We start from the raw sequence: 7489 nt of genomic DNA, 5'->3' as shown, positions 1-7489 counted from the left end.
ATCACGTGTCTTCGAAATGGATAAAGATAGCAATATCAGCTAGAAAGTTTCTTTCCAAAACACTAATAACATAGAGGAAGTCTTGTTTGACAATGCACTCCAAAACATACTGAGATTTCCTACTGTATTGCTTGAGGGCTTGCTTTAGCAGCACACACCAGTGGCACGGATCCAAGTTGAGCTCTTACTAAACATTTCTTCCCACAGCTAATTACACTGCAGCATATGTCATTATTAAAAAAAACAAAAACAAAACAGAGAGCTCACTTACCCTGAAATATATGGAAACATATGTAAAATGACATTCAGAGTGTTTGATATAAGATGTTGGACTGTAATGTTAACCATAAGGGGACTGTTCGCATCAATGGCTGGAATGCCTCTCCCAAGGGAACCTCAGCCTCACAGGCCTACAAACTCAATTTGCTCAAAATTACAGGTGAAGAAATAGCAATGGTTAGGATTGTGTTTCTTAACATTTCCATGAAAAGAGTTTCCTAAACAGTACTAGCTGTAGCCATCTGCAGTTAATTGTAATTCTGGAAAAATATGACATTAGTTGGATAAAATTCTAACAAAACAAATAGCTATTAGGCCATCTAACTGTGATTGTCACAGTCTGAATTTCAGAGACAGCATAACATGAACAATAGCCAATCACCAAGTTGAAGACAATGTTTGTGTACAATGGAGCTTGTTCAGTCACTCTTATTGCATTGGCACTGCCTGAATGAAAAACAGTTATTATTTTTATGCATGCAACTGGGAATGATTTGAGGTCTTTATGTTTGGCAGACGATGGCTAAAAAGTCTGAGACTCGCAAGCTTGTTCTGAACCACAGCTGCGATGAGGAAGCCACAGACCCAAAGTTTGTCTGCTGCTTCTTGTGAGTGTTTCCTCCCCCTTCCCTTGGTTCAGATAATGGAATTCTTCCAGTTGCATTTCCTTGAACATCAATAACAGTAAAGAACAAGCTGTAGGCATTCCATCTGCCTGCACAAAATGGATTCTTTAACTCACACAAGGGTTTGGTTTCCAAGCTATCCTAAAATCAGTTTTGCAAACTCTGGGGCTACTTAAAAAGGGCCGCCTTTGTTCACTGATGGATGGCTGTAAATATATCAAAAGAGCATAAATCTGTTTGCAGAGTCTGGTAAAAATTTACTTTTGATGGTTGCTTTGGATCCTTACTCCAGAAGGTTTAGGCTTTTGCTCTTCACATGCTCTATGTCAGGGTTGTCAGGTGAAAATGAGATGGCTCACTCAGTCACTCAAGCAATCACTTAATTTTCATAACAATATTCCTCCCCTCTTCCCAATTTACAAATGTTGGCAGTGATTCATCTGGACAGTTCAAATATGTTTGTCTTTGATGATCATAGTTGTCAAATGTACAGAAATAAAACAAAAGAGTCTTGCAGCCCCTTAAAGAAAAACAGATACATTATGGCATAAGCTTTTGTAATATATTGTGCAATAATACATGTGTTTGTCTTTAAGAGGCTATAATAATATATTTGTTGTTTTTCCAGTAACTGCAGGCATAGTTATCTGACTTCTTGGCTCCCAGATCTCAAAAATACAGCGTGCAAAAGGTCAACGAACTCTACCCAGCCACAAGGACCAGGGATCACTACACACAAAAGACCAGCTAATGACACCCATCAACCACAGTGACAGATAATCTCTTCTCCGTAGCACAACAATACACCCACAAGAAGACACACTAATCACCCATCTACAGAAAAAGACAACAGCCTATCTCACAGCCATAAATACTGCACTCCCAAGCCAACTACACCAGAGCACAGAGTGCTGTCCTCTGAAGATGCCAGCCACAGAGACTGGCGAAACGTTAGGAAGAACAACTTTCAGAACACGGTCAAAGAGCCCGAAAAACCCACAACAACCAGGAGTTCTAATTCTTTGACAATATCAGAATCATGTTTTTATCCCAGCTGTACAGAAAGTGTTTGCAGAAAACTGGCCCCACCACAGCTCAAGAGGCTCTGATTACCATTTTGATTCCTGTACCTATTTCCTGTGGAACATGTAGCTAAAGTAAGGGGGGGCTTTAGAGCTGGAGGCAATTATACCCTTAACATCCCCCAAATCGGCTTTCCATACGTAGTGGAGGAGGAGAGTTCTCTTCAGTTTACAGCTGGGACTGGAAAAATAAGAAATTGAGAGAAATGTCCCTTGACATTTGTCCATCCCTATGATCCAACAGAGGTGGGAAAATTAATGGCTTTCACTAGTCCTGCATTTTAACTTTTTTAAACTTTAGATTATTTGAAGTCTGAATGCGATAAATTGTTCAAAAATGAAGTGAAATGAAATTTCATTGTTTGGCATTGGCCAGATTTAATATGTGCCTCCCTGATGTTTAACTGTCAAAAATGCAGAACCCTTCTGGAAAAAAGACATGGCACCCCCAATTATTCAGCAGTAACATGGTAGCATGCTATAACCTGGCTGGATTCACACACAGAGTTAATCATTCAAAGCCCCAAGTCTGGATGAATGAATCTGTCCATTTTCTGTTTCTCTCCCACTCTCAGTTCTTTTATTCTGAATAAGAAGAAGTTTGGGAATGTTGGACAATTCCTGTAAAAACCAGATTGAAATTACATTATCCCACATTTCAAATTTTAGTAAATACTGTGAATGTAGGTATCTTAGGCTAGATTTTCTAAGGTTAGTGTCTGAAATCCTGTTGCAAAATTCCACATGTGCAATGGGGATGAGGTGACAAATCGCTGCTGATTAAATGCACAAAGCATGCTGATTAAAGACACAATTGGGGTGTAGATGACTATATGCAATGCAACAAAGTTCCATGCACTCTGAATTTGCCAAAGTACTGTAATCCTTTAATCAGTGGCAGTATGCCACTGTTGGTGACATCATCACCACTGCACATGTGGAGCTGTGGAACAGGATTTCAGCCAGTGTCTTGGAAGCAGAAGAAAATAAGGAGAAAAGGTAATTTTAGTGAGGTCACAGTGCATGTTTTAAAGGTTGCATCTGGAATTAGTGAGGCACAAGAATGCTTAAGCTTAGCTAGGTCATGCATATGACTCTATTCTTAATCTTAAGCTTCAATTGATATCCTGTGCAGCAGCTCCCTTTTGAGATTCACAGATATTCGATATTTCATTAATAATAAAAAATAGATTAAGTACTTCTTGTGAATGTTTTTAGCAAATATACAGCTAAAATTTGAATAGTATAAAATACTGTTACTGTCACAGTTATGCTTCCTGCAAGTCCAGACATTAAAGAAAAGAAAGAATTAGGAGTAGAATACATGGGTTTCCCTGTCTGGCTCCAATATTTCTCCAAAGTCCTGGTACCATTTAATATTTACGTGATCTTAAGTTATTTATTTATTTAACCATAAATCTCTATTCTAAGTGGCACCAAGGGTCTTATAGTTGTAGTAACTGATGGATTTTTTTGGCATTCATCAGGGGCATTTGCAAACTGTCTGGGAAGAATTAATCCTAAACACAACTGTAGGAACACAGGATGGAGAAGAGGCTCCTGGGAAATTAGCCAAATGTGCTTCAGTGCCTGTCCATTCATGTTGACTGGCTTTCCCACATCTTCTCCCATTACCAACCCAATTGGAGACAGAAAATGTTCTGTAGCTAAAGGTGTGTGACTTGTGACAGTTTTTTTAAAGAACATTTGTTTAAAAAAAAAAATACATTTTCGCCAAAGTTCCCAACATGTAGAGGCCCAATAAATGGATAAACAAGCCCTTCCTGTAAGCAGAAGAATTTGAAGACTCTCAACAGGTTTCAAGGCTCAAGGAATTTCATCCATATGATCCCATGGAGATGTGTGCTGCTATTCCTGTACATCTTGAAAGGAGCCTGCTACCAGATCCTTTGCTATTTTCTCTCCATATGGCCCTGCTGAAAGGCATGATATTTCATTCCCTTCAAACTGATGCACTCCAAATATTTCAACACACTTGTGGTTACCCTACAGACTCACAATTGTCAACTATGTTTAGTTGAGAAAGAAAGGATGAAACTGATCTTTCTACAGGCATTCTTTCAGAAGGTAGGAAGGCTCCTGGTCCTTAAAAGCACAGGGTTACAATGGGCCAAGCGGCAGTATGGCAAAGAATGATCTGCACTCTGCCATTAAGTAATTGTTCTGCAAAGCCACAGAAGAGATTGTATTCTTTCATAGGTACCATCAGCGTTACATGATGCCATTCCCATTAGGCCATTTTGCAGAAACAGATTGCTGTGTTTTTGTTCTGTTTTTGGACCTCAGCCAATAGTTGAAATGATAATAATATTTTTAAATGCTACTTCCACATTGAAAGGCTGCCACTTCCTCTCTTGCTGCCTTGCTTGGGCAAACCACCCTACATATCTATGTACAGCTTTGATCCTTCACCCTGATACAGATTTAGTCATATATAGCTGTATGTCACTGATTGGGGCACAATACAGATGATCTACCCCTAATTATCCACCCCACTGAAATCAATGGGGTGTGAATAAGCTATATCTGAATATGCTATATTCAGCTCATGGAAAACAGACACAGCTCTCAGTGAAATATATGGAATCATTACTGGATGCATAAAGCCACCCCCTATTGATAAAATTAATTGTGTAGAAGGCGTTGCACCTAGTGACATAAAAATCAAGGTAGCAGCCACTAAAGTAGAGTTCACAAAACCAAAGTAAACCTGAGAACATAGGATTTTTGCACTGACACAATTTTCTTTGACTGCAAAGAACAACAGGCAGCCTCTCACCTATGTTGGTGTATTCTGTGCCCCTCAATGTTTAGTATGACAGATTTGATGTTAGCTGCCCCAAATGCCCTTAATGTTGCACATTGTTGGGTGGAGGTTATTGAACATATTTATCTAAGAATTATAAATAATGTTCTTTTTGTAAAGCAAAGCAAAGCTGCTGCTTATATACCGTCCCATAGCACTTAAAGCACTTTCAGGGCAGTTTCCAATTTAATTATGTAGGCAACACATTGCCAACCACACCCCACCAAGCTGGATACTCAGTTTATGGAAGGCTGGAAGGCTGAGTGAACCTAGAGCTAGCTACCTGGGATTGAACCCAGGTTGTAAGCAGAGTTGGCTACAGTAATGCAGGTTAACCAGTGTGCCAAGAGGCAGTTTGTATTTTATGTGTGCTGTATTTATATATAGTGGCTGTTGCCTAATTTTATATTGCATTCTATTAATCTGTATTGTGGTGCTTCTGATATGAATAAAGAAAGAATCTGAAGGTGCATGAATGCAGTAGCAGCAGCCGTAGCAGCAGCAGCAGTAGCAGGTGTAGCAAATTGTAGTAGGTCTTTGGAAACTTTGAAAGCTGACCAAACTACCATATATATGTACTACTTTTATCTTTTTCCTGAAATGCCAATTAATTGCAGGAACTGTAAGGAACAGTATGTGGGAAGAAGCCTCACTGATGATTGTTTTCCCCTTCCGGTTTTAATTGACTCTAGAAGGCTTGGTTAGCCCCTGCCATTGAAAGATTTACATCACCCAGCCGCTACAGGGATGCAGAGGAGCCCAGGACAATAAGACCTCTGTGCTTACTATGAGCCATCTAAGTGGCAGCTGCTACAGCCTGATCCACAACTAGCAGCTGTAAGTTGGAAGAAATTTAGTGGATGTCTATTCATGAAGGCAGCAAGACATTTTGGCTGGAAGGCCCGGCTGCCCATCACTTACATGCATTTTCAGCTGCAGCTGATCCGACCACTAAACAAGGAGATATGTGGTCAGAGTTTAGGGAGGCGGTGAAGGCCTAGAGTTCCATCATTTGGCAGAAACTGAAACTGGAAAGAGTCTATTTGAAACTCACTGAATTATCAGGCTTGCCAGAATTACTTGGATGGGATATATCAGGGAAACACTTGAATTTATATTTTACTTGTGAATCTTTCAACTAAAAAAAAAAAAATTAGATGCATTTAAATTGTAATGCTTTGTACTTTTTTCCCTCTATTTTAATTTTATCAGGCTTCAAAGATGAAATCTCACAACTTTTGGCTCCCATGTTCCCAATGGCATTTGCACATTATATATATATATTTAAAAAGTGTTAAGAAACTTTCTATGTGCCAATGATTGAATACTATATAATACTAAATCTTGGGGCATGCCAGCCAACCATTATATACTGTCAGATAGGCTATATCAATAGGTTTTCAAACTCTTTTGAAAGAAATTCTTTGCAAGTTCCCAGGAAATTAATCTGGCTCTTCTCAAAGAGAAAACAGCTGAGTGACAGCCTGTCTCATACACTACTGCTTATCTCCCTCTGCAGAAGGGGGATGTTGCTGAATTTGAGGACAAATGCCTATACAGCCAGTAATTTATAGTGCTGAGGTACACTATACATTACTCGTACTTCTCCATATGTTTCTTTGGGCAAACCGCAGTGCAGAAATTTTCGTAAAGACCTCAACTTTGAAATCAATGTGAAGTAATATTTCCTGTTAGCTATCAGAATACTCTCTTCAGAGTTTAGGAAGTTTTTCCAAAAGTACTAAATTACCATTATAATTCCAAGTCCTCCAAGCAATTCTATATCACCACACTTAACCATTGTAAAAAGCAACTTTTTATTGGCCTTTGTAGACACAGTTACTTCTCAATAGCTTGAAAAACTTCTGAATAATGCAAGATGTTAGCCTGTGGTATAAAACACAGTTTGTCACTGTATACTCTGTTATTACCTCCATTCCAGTGCAGCATGAGGCAGCATCGAATCCTATGATACTACTACTCAAGCATTTGAGGTCATGTCCCTTTACTTTTACCCGCCCCCCCAAAAGTTACAGTAACACCAGAAAAGTTAAAGTATCTGTCATGAAGTTACAATTGTGTAAGACAATAATATTTTTGTTGTTGTTAGAATAAATAAATTACAAGTACACTAACTACGTAGTTGTTTTGACCAGTTACTCCCAACATGTCACTTACTAACTAGTACTGCATAGCTATTATCATGTAACTGTCAGAAATCAACTATAAGATACTGTGAGAGGTTATGCCTCTCTTACAAGCGGGGGGGGGAGAGAAACAACATAGGGTACCCTGATATCTTCCAGCTTATCATGTAAGGCTCAGAATCAAAGTTCAAATAATTGACATAATCTTTATTATGGACAGTTTACAACATAGGTTCCCAAACTTTTTTGCCCCATAGACCACTTGCCGATTTATTTGTTTTCCGTGGACCCCCTATGCAATCGTTACAACTACAAAATATCTATAAAATTTTATACTTACTTTTCTTAGGCACTCCTAAAGAAGATGATTTTGATTCACTTGACTTTTACCTATTTTCTATCTATATTTTGGAACGTATTTTTAAGCCACTTTTTTTCTCAAAACTCAGAAAGCAACTGAATGTCTCTAATACTCCTATTTAAAAATTATGAATCAAACAAGTCCGTGCAAAGCTTTGATACAAGTCC

General features: G+C 38.7%; 1 long non-coding RNA gene across 1 annotated transcript; it reads left to right on the top strand.

The window, feature by feature from the left end:
* Positions 1-659: 659 nt before the first annotated feature.
* Positions 660-7489, top strand: LOC144588133 (uncharacterized). Its single transcript, XR_013543476.1, has 2 exons — positions 660-887; positions 1534-7489. It is a non-coding gene; the product is annotated as an uncharacterized LOC144588133 (long non-coding RNA).

The sequence above is a fragment of the Pogona vitticeps genome, chromosome 3 (assembly GCF_051106095.1).
Source record: "Pogona vitticeps strain Pit_001003342236 chromosome 3, PviZW2.1, whole genome shotgun sequence".
Taxonomy (NCBI): domain Eukaryota; kingdom Metazoa; phylum Chordata; class Lepidosauria; order Squamata; family Agamidae; genus Pogona; species Pogona vitticeps.
This window is presented reverse-complemented; position numbering and strand designations above follow the sequence as displayed.